Raw genomic sequence first — 23,212 nt, 5'->3', positions numbered from 1 at the left:
CCTTGCCTTAAAGTGTAGGAATGTTGGGGTGAAGCCAAACTACATCCCATACGAGAGAAGGTAAGTGTGTAAGATAGTGGGTGAGGAGTAGAGTGGGGTTTTTGGGGGGGTGGTGGTGGGTTGTTGGGGGTGTTTTAATGGGGGTGGGGATGGTGTTGGGAGGGGTGGCAGCTCAGGTAGTCAGGTTGTGGGAGGTTGGTCAAAGGTTTTCCGGGGGGAAGTTGGGAGACTGGAAGACCCGACCAATGTGATTACCACCTCCAACCAGAGTTCCCAATCCTGATTTAACACTGTGAGTAGTTTTGTGCAATGACCTTGGTTGACACTGTCCGAGCTTATTTCACTTTGGACCTTTAGGGGCAGCAGAGAAAGGGGGACTTACTATGCAGAAGAAATCATCACTCCTCCTCCAGCTGGGATTAAAATTAGACCAATTTCCATAAAACTGTAACTAAATCATTTACACCAGGAAAGATCCATGCCTGAATATTTATTGCTGCTGCTTTAACTGATCTTTCCATGTCCCCTTTACTCGATAAAGTAAAAAAAAAAGCAGTGAGTGAAACCTGCCCTGAAATTACATGATAAATAATAAACGGCATTGAAAATGACACAAAATGCATCAGGGGCTCTTTCCCCTACTAGCATGCCCCCACAAACATTTTATCTGATACTTTGTCTATTAAAAGGGAATTGTGTACTGTCCCCATTAACAGAGAATCCTAAACCATCATCATCAGAAGGGTATTCTAAACTGTTCCCATCAACAGGGAATTTTATACTGTTCTCATCAAAAGGGTATCCTATGATGTCCCCATTAACAGGGAACCCTATACTATCCTCATCAAAAGGGTATCCTTTCTATCACCTTCAACAGGGAATCCTATATTGTTCCCATTAGCAGGAAATCCTATACTATCCCCATCAACGGGGAATCCTATACTGTTCCCATTAGCAGGAAATCCTATACTATCCCCATCAACTGGGAATCCTAACTGTTCCCATTAGCATGGAATCCTATACTATCCCCATCAATAAGGAATCCTATACTGTTCCCATTAGCAGGGAATCCTATACTATCCCCATCAATAAGGAATCCTATACTGTTCCCATTAGCAGGAAATCCTATACTATCCCCATCAACAGGGAATCCTATACTGTTCCCATTAGCAGGGAATCCTATACTATCCCCATCAATAAGGAATCCTATACTGTTCCCATTAGCAGGAAATCCTATACTATCCCCATCAACTGGGAATCCTATACTGTTCCCATTAGCAGGGAATCCTATACTATCCCCATCAATAAGGAATCCTATACTGTTCCCATTAGCAGGGAATCCTATACTATCTCCATCAATAAGGAATCCTATACTGTTCCCATTAGCTGAGAATCCTATACTATCCCCATCAACTGGGAATCCTATATTGTTCCCATTAGCTGAGAATCCTATACTGTTTCCATTAGCTGAGAATCCTATACTATCCCCATCAACTGGGAATCCTATACTGTTCCAATTAGCAGGAAATCCTATATTATCCCATCAACAGGGAATCCTATACTGTTCCAATTAGCAGGAAATGCTATACTATCCCCATCAACGGGGAATCCTATACTGTTCCAATTAGCAGGAAATGCTATACTATCCCCATCAACGGGGAATCCTATACTGTTCCCATTAGCTGAGAATCCTATACTATCCCCATTAACGGGGAATCCTATACTGTTCCAATTAGCAGGAAATCCTATACTATCCCATCAATAGGGAATTCTATATTGTTCCCATTAGCAGGAAATCCTATACTATCCCCATCAACAGGGAATCCTATACTGTTCCCATTAGCAGGAATCCTATACTATTCCCATTAGCTGGGAATCCTATACTATAACCCCCAACACCTATTGTAAATAATGATACTGTGTCATCCCTGCTTCAGATGATACTAAAGTCCAGAGAAAGAACTCAGGATTTACACAAAGATAATCCTCCCAACCATGCAACCCACTGACTTCATAAATGAAGCCATTTCAGTAAAAAGGATTGTACCGGCTGATCTGCGTTGACTTGGCTGCTCATAAGGTGGAGTGGAGGTGGGAGATATTACATGGGTACTACAATCGGTTTGTATTAAAAAACGATCAAGCTCCCCATTCCCAACATTATTCAGTAACTAGCCCCCGCCAACCCTCAAATGACACGTGTGGCCATTAGCTGGAGACAACAGAAACTTCCTGTGATGTCTGCTACCTCTTCTCCCTCTCATGACCCTGCTGACATTAATTGTCAACACATTGTCATATACGACTGCTTGGTTAAGGCTGAGAAGATGGCCTACAAGCACAGAATAATAACCATCAGTAAAAGGGAAAGAGCAGCGAGAATGTGCTTAAAGCAAAATACTGCGGATGCTAGAAATCAGAAATAAAACCAAATAAATGCTGCCAGACCTGAAGCGCGCATACAAGTCTGCAAGTCTATACTTCAGTGGACAACTATTTCTTTTTAACCTGCATGAATAATGTCTTTGCACTTTCACCCATTAATTTCCAAATACATTCAATATTTATGGCTCAGTGGTTTATCATACTGGCCTTTCATCTCTGCTTGGCTGGGATTTGAACCCAGATTGCAGACTCGATTAACGCTTCCTTGTCTCTTGACATATGAAGAGTAAAATCTGACTCAATCATGTTTCCTTTAAAGAGGAGTTTGCAACTCCCAAATGCCCCCACAGTGTGAAACAACAATAGGACCATCCTCCTCATTGATCCTGCCGGGGTGGTGAGGCCACTTTAGCATTGGGCAAACAATTAACTAAATTGCACAACATGTTGTGACTGTTTAACCAGCCACAGTATCAGCATCCTAGCTCCAGGCATCATAACCAATTAAGGAAGGGAGACAGATTGACACATCCGTCCTATCAAAGGAGGGATTTAATTAAAGAGATCCTGTTAGGGGTTGCTTGGAATTTTGTGGCTGCAAGAGTAGTTTTGTAAGGGCAACGAAAAGTCTACCCCAAGTAGGTCGTAACAAAAACTTACTTTATTTGACAATTATTTGGAGCAGTGGTTAGCACTGCTGCCTCATGCTGCCGAAGACCCAGGGTCGATCCCAGCTTCGGGTCACTGTCCGGATGGAGTTTGCACATTCTCCTCGTGCCTGTGTGGGTCTCACCCGCACAACCCCAAGATGCGCAGGGTAGGTGAATTGCCTCAATTGGAAAAATTAAAAATATATATAGTTTACAATTACTAATATGTACACGTCCATTAGTTCCCTACTGGGTCTTCTTTAGCAGTGCCTTACTGGCTGACTCTAGTTATACAAAGCCAAATATTATTAAGGGTGCCCTGCCCGTTTATTGGGGGAGCTCGCATTCTGCAGGATCCACACAGTAGTTCATTATCACTACCCCATAAGACCAGTTAGGTTATAACAAGTAGCAAGACTTTAGAAGGCTTATACCAGGAAGTCCTGCTGTGGGGTCTGAGGGGTTGCAGTGATATTTCTCAAAGACAGGAGAAAGAGGAAAACCCCTCCAACACAGCAGGCATGGCAGGGAGAGACAACCTGTATTAAAATCCTAACAGTGCAGAAGGAGGCCATTCGGCCCATTGCCTTTGCACCGGCCTTCCAAAAGAGCATTCGGCTCAGGTCCACTCCCAACCAGCCCCGCCCGATCCCCGTAAACCCACCTAACCAGTGGCCAGTCCGCCTAACCTGCACATCTTTGAACTTGTGGGAGGAAACCTGAGCACCTGGAGGAAACCCACGCAGATAGGGGGAGAATGTACAAACTCCACAAAGACAGTCACCCAAGGCTGGAATTGAACCTGGGTCCCTAGCGCTGTGAGGCAGCAGTGCTAATCACTGTCAGACAGTGCAAAGGATCTAGGAGCTCAGGAGGGCCTGACATGTGAGTGGCATAAACACATCTCGTTGCCAATCCACACACTTTGACTTTCCCAGAAAACTCCTGCACAGATCTCCTCAAGCCAACACATCCTACAGCTCCACTCATTCCTCTCTCTGCAGGCACATCATGTGCTCATTCACAGAGTCAACACCCACACTCACCCTCTAGAAATGGTTGGTTGAATATCATGGCCGCCTGCTGTGTGTGTTTTGGTGGGGGGGGGGGGGGGCAAGTAAAGTATGGTGGGTGGCTAGCCCACCAGCTTCCCCCCAACCTCTCGATCATTCCCCATAATACAGTGGGTGGATAAGGTGTCTGCCAGCCTGCCTGTCCTTCGGTCTATTGTAGTCTTTCACTCCCTAATTAAGGGACAATTCTGGGCCTCACTCTGCTGCCAAAATACAGCTGGCAATGGAAGCTCTGGTGAAAAGGAGGGGGAAGGCACTTCCTTCAGGGGGTGGGGGGGGGTGGGGGGGGGGGGGGGGAGGTGCCCTGTGTGCATTGAGGACAACTCCCAAGATGGTACTCCCTCTTTAGCCCCCGATTCACTCCATTCCTTTTTAAAGTGCCTGATCTCTCCTTGCCTAAACATTGCAGACTTATCCGAATTCCGTGACTGGGTTGAGGTGCTGCTGGGATTGCAAGAGTTGCCAGCTGCACAGGAGGGAAGGTGTGACATGCACCATATCAGCCATTGGCAATGTGCACCCGCCCACCTGCTCTGTTGGGAAAGGAGGTTTGTTCCAGGAGGCTGCAGATATCAGCAGTGAGCCTCCTGAGGTGCTGCTTCAAGGGAGGCGGTGGCATAGAGGTGTTGCCACTGAACTAGTGATCCAGAAGTCCAGGGAAATGCTCCGGAAACCCGGATTTGAATCCTGCCATGGCGATAGAATTCAAAGTCAATTTAAAAGAATCAGAAATTAAAAGTCTAACGATGGCCATGAAACCATTGTCATAAATCTCACCTGGTTCACTCTTGTCCTTTAGGGAGGGTTATCTGCATTCCTTACCCAGTCTGGCATTCATCTGACTCCAGATGCAGTTGATTCTTAAATACCCTCTGAAATGGCTTTAAGCCACTCCGTTGAAGGGTAATTAGGGAAGGGCCTTGCTAGTGATGCCCACATCTGATAAAATAAAAAAATAAAAAATGCACACAGACCTTGTATTGGGGTTCTCGCCCCCTACCATTGAGGTTTTAGTGTCCATTCCAATTGTCCTGTGTAGGTACATAAGAACGTAAGAGCATAAGAATTAGAAGCAGGAGTAGGCCATCTAGCCCTTCGCATCTGCATCTGTCATTCAATGAGATCACGGCTGATCTTTTGTGGACTCAGCTCCACTTTCCCACCTGAACACCATAACCCTTTATTCTTTTATTCTTCAAAAAACTATCGATCTTTATCTTGAAAACATTCAATGAAGTGGCCTCAACTGCTTCACTGGGCAAGGAATTCCATAGGGACATATGGCTGAGGAGAAGCAAGCTGAGCCTGTTGGTGGTGCAGCCTCTGTTCCTAAACCTCATCAGAGGTGGAGAGTGGAGCTGCATATGATGTTGTGGTGAAGGTTGGCAGCAGGGTCGTGCAGCTGGAGGTAAGTGAAGCGTTAGATAAGTGAAGTTTGTGATTACTTGTCAAGTAGTGAGAGAACTCGGAGAGAACAAGTACTTTGTACCGCAGTTTCTCACCTGGTAATGACTGCAGCTCTTCTGGGTAACTGGCTAAAGCCATCACAACTTAGCAGTTTCACTGAAGAAATTCTTTCTGCTCTACACTTGTCTCAGGGATCTTGGCAAGTTGCTGACTGGCCGGACATCATTCCATGCCTGGAAAATCCAGTGTTCAGGGCTACAGCAGATGGACCATAATTGGTTGACCTGACATCTATTCCCTGGACTTACCCGTCACATAGTCCAAACCTACCTCCATCAGGCTGAAAACAATCTGCCCAAGGTTTACTAATTTGGTCATTTTTTTTCTGTTATTGAGAATATGAAATAAAGGTCAATGGTACTCGACTTCAGAAAGTTGAAAGCAAGACCTGATAAATCAAGTGACAGTTTTTAGCCGAACTAACCTTACCTTTAAATTGTAATAGGTAGGGAAAGGGAAAATTGATTGAGGTAAGAAGGTTGACAGTCCGGATAAAGAATGCCAACTCACACACCAGCTAAAACTGGCCAATAACTTCATCAGAAAATTCCTAACACGGGTCCTACAAAAGCTGAAAACTCAAATGAAATCCCTGGGACATGGGTCTTGTAATATAAACTTTGGGGTGGATTATATTCCTTCATTGAACTTGAGAAAGTATACAAACAAGAATGAAAACTTGAATTTAGATGGCCTCTTTAATGGAGATGCAAAATGACCCACGTGCTTGGCAGCAGTATGGTGGGAGGGGAAGGTGTGGGGCTGAAGTTGCAGTGATATAGACTTGGGTGACATAAGGCACAACTGCCAACGTTAGCGTGAAGGATGGGGGGAAATAGACAATAGGGCAAGACCAGAGGAAAAGAGTGTTTCTTACTGAGAAGAGTGAATGGAATGTGCAGTTGGAGAGACCTCCTATTTCCTTCTTCCTCGCTGTATGCCCAAAGGTGCTCTTTTCAACTGGGACCTGCTCTGTAACAGAATAGGGTTGGTACATATTCTTCTGTTTCCCTTTACTGAGGTGCCTGCCAGGCCCACTCAATGCTTTCACTGGTATTTGCAGAGTGCTGGCTGCACGATTGCTTGGTGATCAAATGACACTACCAACATCCTGAGGGTTACCATTGACCAGCAACATCCTGAGGGTTACCATTGACCAGCAACATCCTGAGGGTTACCATTGACCAGCAACATCCTGAGGGTTACCATTGACCAGCAACATCCTGAGGGTTACCATTGACCAGCAACATCCTGAGGGTTACCATTGACCAGCAACATCCTGAGGGTTACCATTGACCAGCAACATCCTGAGGGTTACCATTGACCAGCAACATCCTGAGGGTTACCATTGACCAGCAACATCCTGAGGGTTACCATTGACCAGCCATATAAATACTGGGGCTACAAGAGCAGATCAGAGGCTGGGAATTCTGTGGTGAATAACTCACCTCCTGACTCCCCAAAAGATGTCCACCATCTACAAGGAACAAGTCATAGCGGAATACTCTCAATTTCTCTGAATGAGTGCAGCTCCAGCAACACTCAGGAAGCTCGACATTATCTAAGACAAAGCAACCAGCTTGATTGGCATCCCTTCCACCACCTTAAATATTCACTCCCTCCACCACCAATTCACAGGGGCAGCAACACGCTCTATATACAGAATCGACTGCAGCAACTCACCAAGGTTCCTTTGATAACACCTTACAAACATGTGACATCTATCACCTGGAAGGATAAGGGCAACAGACATATAGAACATCACCATCTGCAGATCCCCCTCCAACCCACACAACATCCTGACTGGGAACTACATCACCATTCCTTCACAGTTGCAAGAATCTGAATCCTGAAACTCTTCACAGTGGCACTGTTGATGTACCTACACCCCATTACTGCAGCAGTTCAAGAAGGCAGTTCACCACCACATTCAAGAGAGCAAGTAGGGATGGGCAACAAATGCTTGACTTTGAGCGATGCCCATATCCTAAAGTCAATCCCAATCTCTCTTTTTAATCAAAAGGAGTCAACTCAGGGCAGCACGGTGGCACAGTGGGTTAGCCCTGTTGCCTCACGGCACCGAGGTCCCAGGTTCGACACCGGCTCTGGGTCACTGTCCGTGTGGAGTTTGCACATCTCCCTGTGTTTGTGTGAGTTTCGCCCCCACAACCCAAAGATGTGCAGGCTAGGTGGATTGGCCACACTATATTGCCCCTTAATTGGAAAAAATGAATTGGATACTCTAAATTTATTTAAAAAAGGAGTCAACTCAAAGAGCAAGAGGCAAGTCTTTGAACTATGCATTAAAGGTTGATGAGGTTGCATTGTAGATCATTTCGGCCAGTCTCCATGATGCCTCTCAAGTGGATAGCACTGACCTTGGGTTAAAACCTTGGAGGAAAATGGTTGAAAAATGTGGATGGTCGAAATGTAAGTAAACTGGTAACATTGCTCATTCAACACAAGGGGTCAAAATTGTTAAGCACAGTGCACTGAAAGCATGGTAACTGTTTTGAAGCCGAAGGGGAAGACAGGCAGTGGACCATGGATATGATATGGCCTCGATATCAGGAGTTCTTAATGTGTGGTATCAATTCTACAAATGTGTTTTAAACATGGACTGTTAACCAGGATTGTTTTGCTTAAACCCATCTGCCAACTGTGTGTTTATACCTTCAGTGTTCCTTTAGTAATCTGCTCCTACAATAATGAGGCCATAAATGAGCCCAGTCACTTTGTTTAATGAGCCGTATGCAGCACTGAAATTGCAGCTAATGTGAAGTTAACTTGGAATCCAATTAGATCTCTATCTGAATACTTGACTTTGCCTCAAATACTTCATGGTTAAATGTGTTTCCTCTAATTAACTTTTTGGAGCTTAATGTGTCCACACTTACTTCCTGCATGAGAGCAAGGACAAGTTCACATGCTCCCTGGACAGGGCAACTTTTGTCTGACAGTATTCATTAGAATCTCAGGCCATCACAGCAAAAACTGACAGTCAGACAATACCTGGCACACACTGAGTGTTGGCATGTGTGAGATATATTAAGAGATGATGCACTAAGTGGGGATGCAGTGAGGATGAAAATGAAAAATGAAAATCACTTATTGTCACGAGTAGGCTTCAATGAAGTTACTGTGAAAAGCCCCTAGTCGCCACATTCTGGCACGGCTGGTACAGGAATCGAACCGTGCTGCTGGCCTGTTTAGTCTGCTTTAAAAGCCAGTGATTTAGCCCAGTGAGCTAAACCAGTCCCTGAGTGTGATGAGTGTGTAGAACAGTGTATTAGGAGAAACAAGAAAGAAACGTTCAGAGGGGAAATTATCATTTTCAAATTAAGAAAACAACCTCAGATGGTGGCTGAAGACTAGGGTTGAGTGCAGGGCTGTTGATGAAAAAAAACCTTATCTTACATCCTGTCCAGAGTGCAAAAACAGATGCTAAAATAATCATTCCTCATATTTAACCTGGATGAAGATATCTCGATCCCCAATCTAAATTACATTAGAAGAAAAAAGGTAGTCAAGGATAATTCAGGCTCTTTAAAAAGAACGTGGGGGTAACATTACGACTGAAAATAAGGAAATGGCCGACTTGTTGAATAATTGCTTTGTCTCAGTCTTCATGGTCGAGGAAGTAAAGATATACCTGACATTCCGGGGAAATTAATAATGAATCATGGACAGGGACTCACTCATGTTAACACAGATAAGAAAACGGCATTAGGAAAATAACTAAATCCCCGAGAGCTTGATTGTTTATAGCCAAGGGTTTTAAAAGAGGTGGATGAGGAAATTGCTGATGTTTTAGCCGTAATCTTCCAAAGCTCTCCTGATTCAGAAATTGTCCCTTTTAGATTGGACAATTGCAAATGTAATTCAATTATTTAAGAAATGTACGAGAGTGAGAGAGAGAGAGAAAATAGGATATTACCGTCCAAAATCTGCTGTAGGGAAGTTATTGTAATCTATAATGAATGACAGAGTAACTGAGCACTTTGAGAAAATGATCAGATTAGAGAGATCCAACATGGCTGAGTAAAATGTAGGTAGTTTTCTGAGGAAGTAACTAAGGTAATAGAGGGGAATATCTCTGTGGATGTAGTTTAGATGGACTTGCAGAAAGCTTTCGAAAAGGTTCCACAGAAGAGACTGTTAGCTAACATTAAAGCTCCTAGAATTTGAGGCAAATTATTTAAGACAAATTTAAGGCAAACCTGCTTAGGAGATTGGTTAGGTGGTAAGAAGGAGAATAGGTCTGATCGTTATGCAATCGCAGTGGAAAAAAGTGAATAGTGGTGTTCCATAAGGATCTGTGATGGGTCCTCAACTATGCAGGATCCTCAATTATGCAATATGTCTATTAGCAGCTTGGGTAACAACAAATGGGAGTTATTTGGCCTGTTTTTTCCACAAAGGTATAAAGTCCCACTGTGTGGTGCAAAAGTGGGTGCCAATACCACTGTGGGACCCTGGGGCAGCACAACCAGTAAGGGGTGGACAATGCTGAGGTTGCAGGGTGAAGATACATTTTTTAAATGAGGTTTGGACCAGGCAGGTAGGCCATGCCGACTGGTCCCCCTCCGTGGGCCATGAAACACAAATAAAGGTGGACCCCATGGGAAATCTCCTGGGATACTGCTTAACAGCTAGGCTTTGCACACAGTTGTGGTCCCTTCCAATATTGGTGGTGGGAGGTGGCCCGTAATTGGCATATTATGCTGAGGTTCGTGCTGCTGGCAGTATATCACGGTGGCGGGAAGATGTCAGACTCCCCTCTGAACACCTTCCTCTGACACTTCACCTGCTCTCCTGCTTCCCAGCCCACCTCCATCGGGCGAGGAAAATCCAACCCAGGTGTCTAAGTGTGTAGATGACACAGAGATTGGTGACATGGTAAGTATTGTAGACAGAATTAAACATAACATTGTAAAGAGGCATTCCTAGATTAGGTTGATGAAACTGGCAGATGGATTTCAATACAGGGAAATGTCAGATCACCATTTTTGGACTGAGAATAGATCTTAGTATTACTTGAACTGTGAAAATCTAGGAAGTATAAAAGGTTACAAAGCTAGTGGAGGTCCAAAGAGATTTAGAGATCTGTGTTCTCAAATCATTAAAATGTTGCAATCAAGCAGAAAGAAACCCCAAAAGGGTAATAGAATAACTATTTAACTGGAGGACTAGAATGGGTTAGAAAGGACATATAGGTCTCGGCAGGAGTGCCGTCCAGATTCACCAGAATGGTACCAGGGCTCCAATAGTTAGATTATGTAGAGAAGCTATCTATACTAATCTTGTAATCCCCGGATTACAGAAGGATAAAGGGTGACCTGATTGTGATTTTAGGATTTTGAATGGAATTGAAAGGGAGCAGAGGGAAGCCTACTCCTCTGGTGGGAGAGTTTCTAGGACATAGGGACTTAACCATATATTCAGAGCCGGGCTACTCAGGAAAGAATTTAGGAAACACTTCTTCCTGCAAAGGGTGGTAGAAGTGTGTAACTATTTCCCACAAAAAGAAATCAGTACTATCTCAATTAATAGCTTTAAATCTGAGATTGATAGACCTTTGTTAGCCAAGGGTGCAAAATGATTTGGAGTTAAGGCAGGTGGATGGAGTTAACGTGCAGATGAACCAGGATCCTATTGAATACTGGAATGTAGCTCGAGGGGCTGAATGGCCTACTCCTGTTCCTATGTAATTTCTCCTGATATTACATATCAGTATTGTAGACAGAATTAAACATAACATTGTAAAGAGACATTCCTAGATTAGGTTGATGAAACTGGCAGATGGTTGTCCTGCAATTTTACAACAAGCCACCATTCTAAATGGATTCAGTGCTGGGTTGCTTATTCAAATACACTTCTAAAACTATCCGTCATTTCTTCGTTGATTATTTATTACACTGAGTGAAAACCTCGCAAAACAAAAAAAAAAGTTTTCAAACCTTCTCTACTTTGTTTTACTGAAGGTGCTGCCTTACTAGTCCATCAAGTCCCACAGGTACCAGCACTTGGAGGGCACCAAGATTAACCCTGGTCATCTATAAGGAGTCACTGGGGCACAAACCCTCCCCACCTGGCACTGCCAGCTTGCCACTGCAGGGGTGCTGGGGCACTGCCAGGGTACCAAGGGGCACTCCCAAGGGGCAGGGCCTGAGGGGGCCATGTCCATGAAAGAGAGAAGTGAAGGGCAGGAAAGAATAGGGTGCATAAAGCGGGGCCTGAATGGGTGTATGAAGGACAGGGGTGTATGAAGGAGTATGAAGGGTGGGGGTGCGCGAAACAGGAGGTGGGGGACTGAACTGAAAGGAGGGTGACCTTAAATATGGCGGAAGCCCATAGCGGGGTATGCTCACTTGTGGGGGTGCGATGCCCTGATGCAGATGAGTTGGGTGGGACTGGGTCACCCTCATATCTGGGTGGTGTTGCGCAGGGGTCACATGGAGCTTTAGTGATTGAGGGGGGAAGTTGTCCCTCGAGGGTTGTGGGTGTTACCATGTCTGTGGGGAGTCAAGATGTCTGTGGGTGGGGGGTGTGGAAGACCTTCAACTTAACTTTTAAAATGGTGCCCCGATCTCAGAGGAGCTGGTCTTGCCGGCGTCTTTAGTTTCCCACTCCAAACAAATTCTAAGCGTGAGATTTTCCAGTCAGAATCTCTCTCAGCTCCCTGGATCATACACGTATCACCCCCCGCAATTCCCACCCAAAATGACACAGGGCTAAATTCTCCGCCTTGCACCGTGGGTAGCAGAGTTACCGATGAAGCAGAGAATCAAGCATCGAGGAGAAAACGGGATTGATGTTGGGCGCCAATTTGAATCTACTGCTCCTGCCCGCGCGCTGGCATTGGGATCGAGGTTCCTGCCTCATCCTACCGGGAGAACTCAAATGAGTCATTAAGACCCATGGTTCTCTGGTCCTCTGGGCCAGGAATCATGTGGGTGAGAATTACCATTGGTCCGAACAAACATGGCCCTGGTGCAATGGACCTTGCGGTTGGCCAAGGGGTAACTCTTTCGGGGAGTTGCCCCAAAGTCCATCGGAGGGCCACCCTCCCCTTACGCTGCAAGGCCTGACTACCTGACTCCCACCAGAACATCCCACCACAGCTACTGTGAGCAGGAGTCATACATTGGCGAACGATGCCAGGCACCAGAGCTCATCCCAGAGCGGGTTGTCATCATTCTCCATCCCATGGATCAGACCTTTCTGTGCCTACCTAAGCCCAATGTCCTGCCCATCCTCACCCTCCCCCTCAACCTCCTCGTCAGACGAAGCCTGGTGTTCATTCTTCTCCTCCAGCACATTGCCCCTCTGCTGTGCGATACTGTGGAGCACACAGCAGGCCCTCCCAGCACCATACCGGAGGGCCCCTCCAGAGTGGTCTTGGCACCTGCACCGCATCTTTAGGATGCTGAAGCACCCCTCGATTGTGGTCCTGGTCACGGCATGGGCATTATTGTAGCTGATCTCCGTGTTGTTCTGTGGCCTCCGGATAGTCTTCATCAGCCATGACTGCAGCAGGTAACCCCTGTCGCCCAAGAGCCAACCCCTCACCTGGGGTTGCGCCTCTAAGGTGTCAGGAACCATGGAGTGTGCCAGGATATTGGGTGCAGACATGCGTGATGTGCATCTCATGGTCACACATGCACATTCATTGAGTGGTTCTCTTTCGGTTTGTGAAGACCGGTCTGTCATGGGTCGGTGCTCGTAAGGGGACATGCGTCCCATCGATCACCCCTGAATTTGGGACATCCTGATGATGGCCCTAAACCCCGCTGTCCGGGCATCCTGGTCGGCTCGGTCCACATTGAAGCTGATATATTGGGTGGGATTCTCCGCCCCGCCGCACCACATTTCCGTTTCACCCCGCCGGCGGGATGCTCTGTTACGCCGGCCGGTCAATAAGGTTTCCCATTGTGGGGCAGCCCCACGCCATCGGGAAACCCCTGGGCGCCGGAAAAATGGAACATCCTGCTGGCGGAGAATCCCGCCCATTATGATGACTAGGCATATAGGGCGTCCCTTACGGTGCGGATGCATTTGTGCACCGAGGTCTGCAGGAACCCTGAGAGGTCTCCACTCAGACCCAGGAAGGACCCCGTGGCAAGAAAGTTCAGGGCAACCTGCACCTTGATGGCCACTGGGAGTAGGTATACCCCCATGGTTCCAGGTGCACCATGATCTGGCAGGTATGCCGTACGGTCCCCCTTGCTCAGTCAATGTCTTCGACGGCATGCCCAGTCCGGCGGGGCCTCAAATGACAGGTGCGGCCAGTACACACAAGGCCTGTTGCGGCACCATCTTCCCACCTCCTCCAAGGCCCGTTGGGTGGCTGGCTCTCCATCTTCATTGGCTGGCTCCTGTTCCTCTGATTCAGGATCCTCCCTGAGCAATTCCTGCTCGTACAGCCTCCGTGCATCCCCCAGGACAGCGGCAGCTACGATGATGGCAACCATTCCTGGTTGGAGTCCGAAATCCATTGTCTGCAGGGGGTGAAAGGCAGACATGTTAACATGGTACGTATCCCTGTGCTCAACCAGGTCCAATGGGCTACATGGTGGCCGTGGCCTGAACTGCAGCCCCTGCCCCCACTTGTCTCCCTCAGCGGGAGAGCCCGTATTCCACAGGGATCTCTCACAGGGAGATCAATTGTGTCACCCCCATGGGTCTCCTGAGGGTTATTACATCCCTCCCCACCGAAGGTCCCTGTGATGTAGTTGGAGGCAGAGGAGGTCTCTTTTGCCGCCTTGTCTGTCGCTGCGCTTCCAACGACTGTGGGGATGGGCCACTTCCGTGCCAATTGTCGGCGTGGGGGAGGGGGGGAGGAGGGGGTTCTGCGGTACTGCCCGTGGTCTCTCCCTGACTAAACTGTTATCCATGATTCTGTCTCCATGTCTGAACCAGAATCTTCCATCTCGTGTAGATATGTGTTCGGGAGTATGTCTCCCTGGCTCATGAATGATGGGCACAAGGGACGAGGGACTGAATCACTTGACGGAGCTGGCTCACGTACAGGGTCCCTGCCTTTGCGATGGTTCACATGTTTACGTACTGTACGTCCCCTAATTTTGGCCATGTAAGAGACTGGTTCGGTCTTCTCCATTCCGGTGCCTTGATATCCACTGGGCGCCGTCCCCAAAATTCCAGACACATTTAGTGGCCCTGGTTTGAACCGACTGCCGTGCTACCGGTAGCCACGTTACCTCTTTTGAAGATCATTTTTTTTCACCTTCCCACCAAGATTGGTAAACGTTAAGCTTAGTTGGGTTCATAGTCTTCGGCTCATCAGTAATTCTGCTGATGCTACCCCGGTCATCATATGTGGTGTTATAATAGTTGAATAAAAAGCCTGCCAGTTTTGTCTCAACTGACCCTATGGCTTGTTTTGTACCCCTCCTGCAAGTTTGTACTAACTGCTCAGCCAAGCTGTTTGAAGAGGGGTGGTATGGGGTGGTCTGAATGTGTTTAACACCATTCGCCTGCATGAACTTCATGAATTCCTCGCGAGTGAAGAGGTTGCCATTATTGATGAAGAGCACGTCTCGGATGCCCTGGACGCTGAATAGCTTCTCTATTTTTGTACCATGAACGCTGAATAGCTTCTCTATGGTAGTCAGCGAAGTGGTGGATAGCATCTGGTAGCCATCCATCCATTTTGAATGGGCATCAATGATTAGGAGGAACATTGATCCTAAGAAGGGCCCGTTGAAGCCAGCGGGTATCTGCACCCAATGCTGCCCTGGCCATTCCCAGTGTGGAGCGAGGCTGACAGGGAAGTTTTTGATGCTCTCGGCATGCTGCACACTGCTACCAACCTCTCGATGTCACCATCCAGCCCTGGCCACCACACATATCCTCTGGCGAGCATTTTCATTTTGGACATCCCCAGATACTTACCTTACCTTGGAACTAATACACGGGCTGTCTAGAGGAGAATGCCATCTTCAACACTAGGGCAGCATGGTAGCACAGTGGTTAGCACTGTTGCTTCACAGCTCCAGGGTCCCAGTTTCAATTCCCGGCTGGGGTCACTGTCTGTGCGGAGTCTGTACATTCTCCCTGTGCCTGCATGGGTTTCCTCCGGTTTCCTACCACAGTCCAAAGATATGCAGGTTAGGTGCACTGGCCATGCTAAATTGCCCTTAGTGTCTATAAACAAGGTTAGGTCGGGTTATTGGGCTATGGGGATAGGGTGGAGGTGTGGGTTTAAGTAGGGTGCTCTTTCCAAGAACCAGTGCAGACTCGATGGGCCGAATGGCCTCCTTCTGCACTGTAAATTCTATGACTAAGCTCCTGTTGCTTGTTTATTAATGCCCGCAGTTCTTCAGGCAGTTTCCCCTGTAGTGCCCCATGTAGGACAACATGGTGCAACTTTGCCAACATTGGATCCTTTTGTGTCCACACATGAATTCACGAGGCTATGACAGGCAATGTATCCATAAATTTAGCATCAACACGACTTTGTCTGCAACTGGTGGGGAGCGGGTAAAGTTTTGTGGTCCACAATGATTGCAAATTGCTGTTCATAGACGTACTGATGGAACTTTTTGACCGTGAAGATCACGGCCAGTCCCTCCTTTTCAAACTGAGCGTACCTACAATCTGCTTTTTTATGCGTAATTATGAGCGATCTAGATGGGTCGCAATGTGTTAATAGCTTAGAAGACAACAGTTGTTGTTTTGCTTTGGCAAATGCCTCCTCTTGTGGCACCTTCCATGCCAATTTCTGGTGTTTCTTTACGAGCACATGTAATGGTGCTAGTATGGTCACTTTCACCCTAATAAAATGATGATGAACAAGGCATCCCAGTTGGATGGGTACCCAATGGTGCGCATAGAATACCTCTATGCAAAGTTGGTTAGGGGTCATTCTTTCTCCAAGTTGGACATGAGTCACGCATACCTCCAATTGGAGTTGGATGCAGTGTCCAGGTAATATGTGATCATCAATACCCACAGGGAACTGTATGAATACACCAGGCTCCCATTTGGAGTATCATACACTCGTGTGATCTTCCAGTGGGTTATAGAACATAGAACATACAGTGCAGAAGGAGGCCATTCGGCCCATCGAGTCATTTTATAATCGCCGCATGGTCTTGTCTGGCTTCACTGATGCTGCCCACTCCGCGAACTGAACTGAGCAAGTAATCCCCAAGTTTTCCAGCCAGCTGAGCTCATCGTCCACTTTCAACAGTAGGGTGTATGGAACTGGGCAGGCGCTGAAAAAGGTGGGTTGGCCTCTGGGTATACAACCTTCCTGTACCCATTTTAACAATCTAGTGCCAATCTAGGCAGAATCTCTGTCGCAGACTCACAGCCCAAAAGACTGGGTCCGGGTCCCTGAACCACTATCAGAGGCAGGCAAACTGATTGTTGCCCGTAGGTAACCGGAATCGGTGTTGTTCCATTGGTTAATGGATCTCTGGTATATATTGCCAACCGTGCCTTAGTCTCCCTTAGGCCCAGGTGTCTGATCCCCGTACGAACATTCCAGTATGTTTGCTGACCAATGACAGAGGCAGCAGTCCCTGTATCTATTTCCATCCCGAATGTGTAGCCATTTACTTGGATGGTGATCTTGATGGGGGCTACATTTGGTGCTGTAATGCAATTTAGTTGCATATAATCATCCTCATCGGTATATGCAGTGTAAAGCCCTGGCTTTGTGTCACCCGACTAGGGCGACGGGCTCACTGTCATATCTGCCGTTCCCGGCCCCCACGGTTCCTGTGAACACCCAAGTGTAGCACGGTTGCGAGTCTTCCTCCTAGAGCTCTCAGGAGAGATGCAGTGGCTCATGGCCAATGGGTCTGACCACAGCATTGCTCGGTGGTGACTGAGTTCCATATTCGCTGTCATGGGTGGCATTACTCATTGGAATGGGGAGGTGGCCAATGCTGTGTACATCCATTACATGGAGCCTGGAGTTCCTGGACTCCCTTTTCCGCATTTTCATGCACGAGGGATAATTCTATGATGAAAGAAGATTCTGACAACAAGTTACAATGAGTCGCTATGTTGTTGATGTAACACCATGAAGTGTCTCGCAACGTCTCTGGAGGGATGACCTGTAGTTATGGTGTTTTTTAAAAAATGTTTTTTATTGAGTTTTCATATTTTATATTGAACAAATAACAAATTATTAGAGAGAGAAAAAAATATATATATAAATAAAAAACACGCAAAAATTAACATGTATATTTACAGGTAAGCATCTTCATAATAACAACTGTGGCCGCCCCCTTTAACCGGCATACATATTTTACATTCCCCAATATGGCCGAGGCACATGTTTATAGGCATTTACCATAATGGTATGCAACAGGAGTGAGCAGCTCATCAAAGGCCTTTGAATCTGGGGCCACCGGGTGGGTAAGGCTTTTGATCACACTGAAAGTTTGGACTCTGGAGGCGGTCAGGAGTATTACTTTTTGTTGGTCGTCTCCTATAATAGCATTAGTCTGAAAGAAGTACCACATCTGTTTGGTATAATGGGCCTAATCTTCCACTCCTGTGTTGAAAGCCTCAAGTATTCCCAAAGAAAGGCATCTTAAAATTCACCTTGCTTTCATGCTGAGGAATTCAAGTGTGGTCTGGGCATCCAGAATCGCAGCTATGGTTTTTCTTCGTCGCCAGTATAAAATCCGGCTTGGGTCACTGTCTGTGTGGAGTTTGAACGTTCTCCCCGTGTCTGCATGGGTTTCCTCCGGGTGCTCTGGTTTCCTCCCACAACTCCTGAAAGACGTGCTTGTTAGGTGAATTGGACATTCTGAATTCTCCCTCAGTGTACCCGAACAGGCGCCTGAGTGTGGCGCCTTTCACAGTAACTTCATTGTAGTGTTAATGTAAGCCGACTTGTGACAATAAAGATTATTATTATTATTATCTTCAGGAGTCCCGAGAAGGTGATACAAATGTAGGTTTATTTGGCCGCAACGCGGCATACAGCACATGGGACTACTGATCATGCCGGTTCAATCCCAGTCAACATTTAAACACCAGATCCACGAGTCCCAGCTGCTCGGCCTCCGCCCCTCAGCGGGGGAGCCCGCAGTTCACAAGCCCCATGGGGTGATCAATCAGATCATCCCTGTGGGTCTCGTGAGGTTATTACAGCCATTGTTTGAGAGAATTTCGCCAACCTTATTGAGATAATGATCATTTGAAGGCAAACTCTCCATCTCCTGCTCGATGCTGTGCTTTTTGCAGTGCTGTGCTGGAATTTAGGTTCATTGAATTCCCTTAAACCAGCAAAGTATGAGGATGAGATTTAAATCCTTTTAAACCCTTTCCTCCACTGCAGAATGTCTCAACAGTTTTTGTCACTTGTCCAAAAAGGCGCGGTGCGTCCACTTTGTTACCATACAACAGCATACTATCAAACTGTCACTGCAGCAGTCAGACAGAACAGAAGATAAAAGAAGGAGATGCAAACTGGAATGTTATAATTTGGATCCCGCTGATTTTTATTCCAGAAGGCATTTTTTATTCTGCTACTCTGGGGCTCGTCTAACCAGTAGGGAATTCAAACCATCTGTCTCCAAAGACTTTACAGTTGAATTGCCAAAGCTTTCGTGCATTTACTGTAAACAGTAATGGATCCCTCTTCAAGACTGTTTGTAATTCAAAACAAAGTTCTCATTAAATTGCTGCTCATAAAGTGGGCAATTTTTATAAAATGCAAGTAGTAAGCAGTGTAAGTTAGATCTAGTGGTTTAATTACGGAATATTTTCCACAGAGCTCCCCGTTTTGAATAAGGGTCACGCCCAAAGCCCTAAAGGATTGTTCTCCTCCAGATGCTGACCAATATTTCCAGGAATATTTGCTTTTATAGATGAGTGCGATTGCGCTGGGATTGATTTTGTCAGCCTCAGTGTTGAGGATGAGCTTCCTGGCTCCGTCCCATCCTGCACCATCTTCACCGAGGCCGAATTGCGGTGGTAACAGGGTCGCTGTCTACATCACAGCATCAGAGGCCATTCAGTCCATCCTGTCTGCACCAGTGCTCTGAATGTGCAACTCCCTTATACCATTCTCCCGTCTCCTCCTCGCAGCCCTTCACAATCTTCCTTTTCAGATACCAGTCTAATTCCCTTCAAATACCATGATTGAAGCTGCCTCCACACTCTCCAGCAATGCATCCGAGACCATAACCACTTGCATGATTCTTTGGTCCCGCTGGCAGCGCCACCCCTGCCCACAGGTTTCCCAGCGGCACGGGGTAGCTTCAATGGGAATTCCCATTGACAGCAGCGTGAGGAGAGAATCCCGCCGCCAGTGAATTACATTCTGCCTCCCGCTGCTGAGAAATCCTGCTGAGGCCGGAAAATCCCACCCCCTGTATCAGGCTTCCCTTGGACTTCTCCTGACATCGCAGGATTTGCCTCGGACACAATGCAGCTGGAGAAACGCCCCCATAGATTTTGAACACAAGGACATTTCCACTGCATCTTTCTATCAAATACTTTCTCTGGTATCAGTGGTAATGAACAGCAGAAGTTGTAAAATGAATTATTATCCCTCTATTAGTGCATTATGGTACAGTATTATGTAAAATGACTATTGTCTATGTCTTATGCTTCTTTATATTCAATTTCAGAAATAAATGCTGTAATTTTTAGCTTGTATAACATTGAAGCATAAATGCTTCACAGCTCCAGGGTCCCAGGGTCCCAGGTTCGATTCCCGGCTGGGTCACTGTCTGTGTGGAGTCTGCACGTCCTCCCCCTGTGTGCGTGGGTTTCCTCCGGGTGCTCCGGTTTCCTCCCACAGTCCAAAGATGTGCGGGTTAGGTGGATTGGCCATGCTAAATTGCCCGTAGTGTCCTAATAAAAGTAAGGTTAAGGGGGGGGTTGTTGGGTTATGGGTATAAGGTGGATACGTGGGTTTGAGTAGGGTGATCATGGCTCGGCACAACATTGAGGGCCGAAGGGCCTGTTCTGTGCTGTACTGTTCTATGTTCTATTGTTAGGATACTGGACCAAACCCCACCATTTGTTAGGAAACCGGAGCAGATCCCAACATTTGTCAGGAACCGGAGCAGATCCCAACATTTGTTAGGAAGCCGGACGAGAACCCTAAATAATTTTTTCAATTTGTAAAACTGTGAGGAAAGAATACTTCAACCCAGGAGCAATGACTCTGATCAATAGCTATCTTTTATGTCAAAACAAACTTCAATTTAAACACAGAATTAAGATTAATATTAAAGAAATAGCTTTACAGTTTATCAGTTAAATAGCTCTTAAACAAAATTTAAAAAACTTGAAGATATTATATACCCTCTGCCACTTTTATAATTAAGCAACCCAAAACAGTTAAATGCCACTTAGAAATAAATTTAACAACACAGGTTACTTTCTTAGCTGTGTCGAGATCGTTGGAGAAAGTTCTCTTCAAGTGTAGATCCAGTTCACTTCTGCTCAACCTAACGGCATTTGACAAAACTGCTGTTCAGCTTAAAATCCTATAACTGAATGCCAAACTACAGACAGACCTGGCTCCTCCCATTAATTACATAATCTGTACCCCACCAAGTTCCCTGACCTACTAAAATAGGAGTAAAGACCATTCCCTCATATTATCTACACTCCAGGGAATCTCCAACAATCAAAACACAATTCCATTAACCCTTTATCTGTAACAAGTAAGTGGTTGGAATCAATCATTACACTTCCTTTTACAAGTCTTTAATCATAGCTTTAGTAGACACACTGCCTGTATGTATTTTAAACCAGAGTTTTTAATAACATTACTGCCACAAATATGAAATATAATATACGTAAATTACTACATTAATCACAACACTACTCTTGCGTCTATATTTCTGCCATCACACAAAGGATTGTGGAAATCTGGAACTTTTTCCCTCAAAAAGCTGTTGAGATCTGGTCAATTGAAAATCTCAAAATTGAGATTGTTAGATTAATGTTAGATAAAGATATTAAGGGATTTGGATTAAAGGTGGGTAAATGGAGTTCACTGTGGTTCGGCGATGAACTAATTGTACTGCAAAACAGGCATGAGAGGCTGAATGGTCTACTCCTCTCCCTATATAGCCTTGCACCTATGTCAGAAATCAAGTTAATGCTTCAGGTTAAGGATATTCTAACGAAAGGTCATTGACCTGAAATATCAACCCTTTCTCTCCACAGATGCAAAGTATTCCCAGCATTCTCTGTTTAAATTCTCTGCACTGTAATTCTCTTTAAGAATGAAGGACACCCTTTCTTCATTCACAGAAGAATAACGCTACTTTTACGTTATTTTGCTATTAAAATACAATTTCCAAGACCTCCCCGTAAGTTGCTGTCAGTTTACGGAAAATAAATCTATCATAAACACAAGGAATCTGCTAACAGATGCTGGATTCCGAGAATTGGAACGAAAATAACCTAACGTTTGTTGCAGTCTCGCTCCCAGCCCTCTCCCAGACAAACACACACAGGAACATTCAGCTTGTATTGATATTGATGCAAATACCATATGTGATGCAGTGTGGGTTTAGAAACTCCGGCATTTGTATTTAAGATTTAAATAGGATTTTTCAATCTAATTGTTGGAATTCATTTGCTTTTAGCTCAACACCTCAAACAATTTCTTGTTTATACTCAGTGCAGATTGACTTAATGGGCCTGTTGCACTTAGTTCTTCCCTACTAAGCGGTGTACATTTGGAATTGATCCAAAGTAGCCACGTTGTATACAGGGCTATAGTTCCCTGTTAAACAAAGAGACCTTCATAGAGGTTATAGTTTTCTATACTCTCTAATACAATGAACTTTTCAAATATATCTTCTTGTAAAAGTAGAGGAATTTGCCTTCAAGACAAATTAATTAGTAACTTATTCTCTGTTGGAGCCACTGGAGCTCTGCCTCGTCCAAACAAAGTTAAGGGTTTGTATAAAGCATTGCAGACATATGTTTGAGAACTGTAGCAATGGCTACATTTATCCCACATTGCTTCGTAAAATTTGCTAAATAATGGTTAAGAGTAGTCACTACAACATTTTGTGCATATACAAAATACATACAAAAATCACTTGTTTCTCAATTGCCTCAATTAAATGGATCATTTATGCTACATAAATGGAGATTTTAACAATAACTGCAATCGAATGTATCACAAAATAAATAAGATTGATCATCCGAACACAAACAACAACCACAAACCATTCATTTGCCTTACCTTCAAAGTTGCATAAAATATTTTCTGCACTAGAGAAGTCAGTCCTGTGAAAGCTCCAGAAGTGAAATGTTCTTAATTCAAACAGTATAGTTTAAATCATTCTACTGATACCATCAGAATGTAGGATGTCATTCCATCAGGGGATAGTTCAATATATGCCAAAGTCAACAGAGTAAGTCTGGTTTAGTTTGCAAGTATTCGCTCTGTGAAAAATGGTCTTATGAACACACCCACAAAGAACACTGACACTGCATGCCTATTTTAATGTTCATCAGGGATCATTTGTTCCTTAACTATTGAAATGCCAGTCACTGTTTGTTCAACCACATTAACTATGCACTCTCTATTGCATTACTTTACTAAAATACCAGCTTATATCTAACTTAATGCAATGGACTGTCACCTTAATTTGCCCACTACAAAAACAA

At 45.4% G+C, this 23,212-nt stretch overlaps 1 protein-coding gene across 1 annotated transcript in view; it reads right to left on the bottom strand.

Moving 5' to 3' along the window:
* LOC119964747 (KN motif and ankyrin repeat domain-containing protein 1-like) overlaps positions 1 to 22,986 on the bottom strand; it is a 100,400-nt gene extending 77,414 nt beyond the window's left edge. The window contains exon 1 of the mRNA XM_038794681.1: positions 22,785 to 22,986. The gene's annotated coding sequence lies outside the window, so the exon portion shown is untranslated. The remainder of the gene's footprint in view (positions 1 to 22,784) is intronic.
* Positions 22,987 to 23,212: the final 226 nt, after the last annotated feature.

Source organism: Scyliorhinus canicula, chromosome 4 (genome assembly GCF_902713615.1).
Source record: "Scyliorhinus canicula chromosome 4, sScyCan1.1, whole genome shotgun sequence".
NCBI lineage: Eukaryota > Metazoa > Chordata > Chondrichthyes > Carcharhiniformes > Scyliorhinidae > Scyliorhinus > Scyliorhinus canicula.
This window is presented reverse-complemented; position numbering and strand designations above follow the sequence as displayed.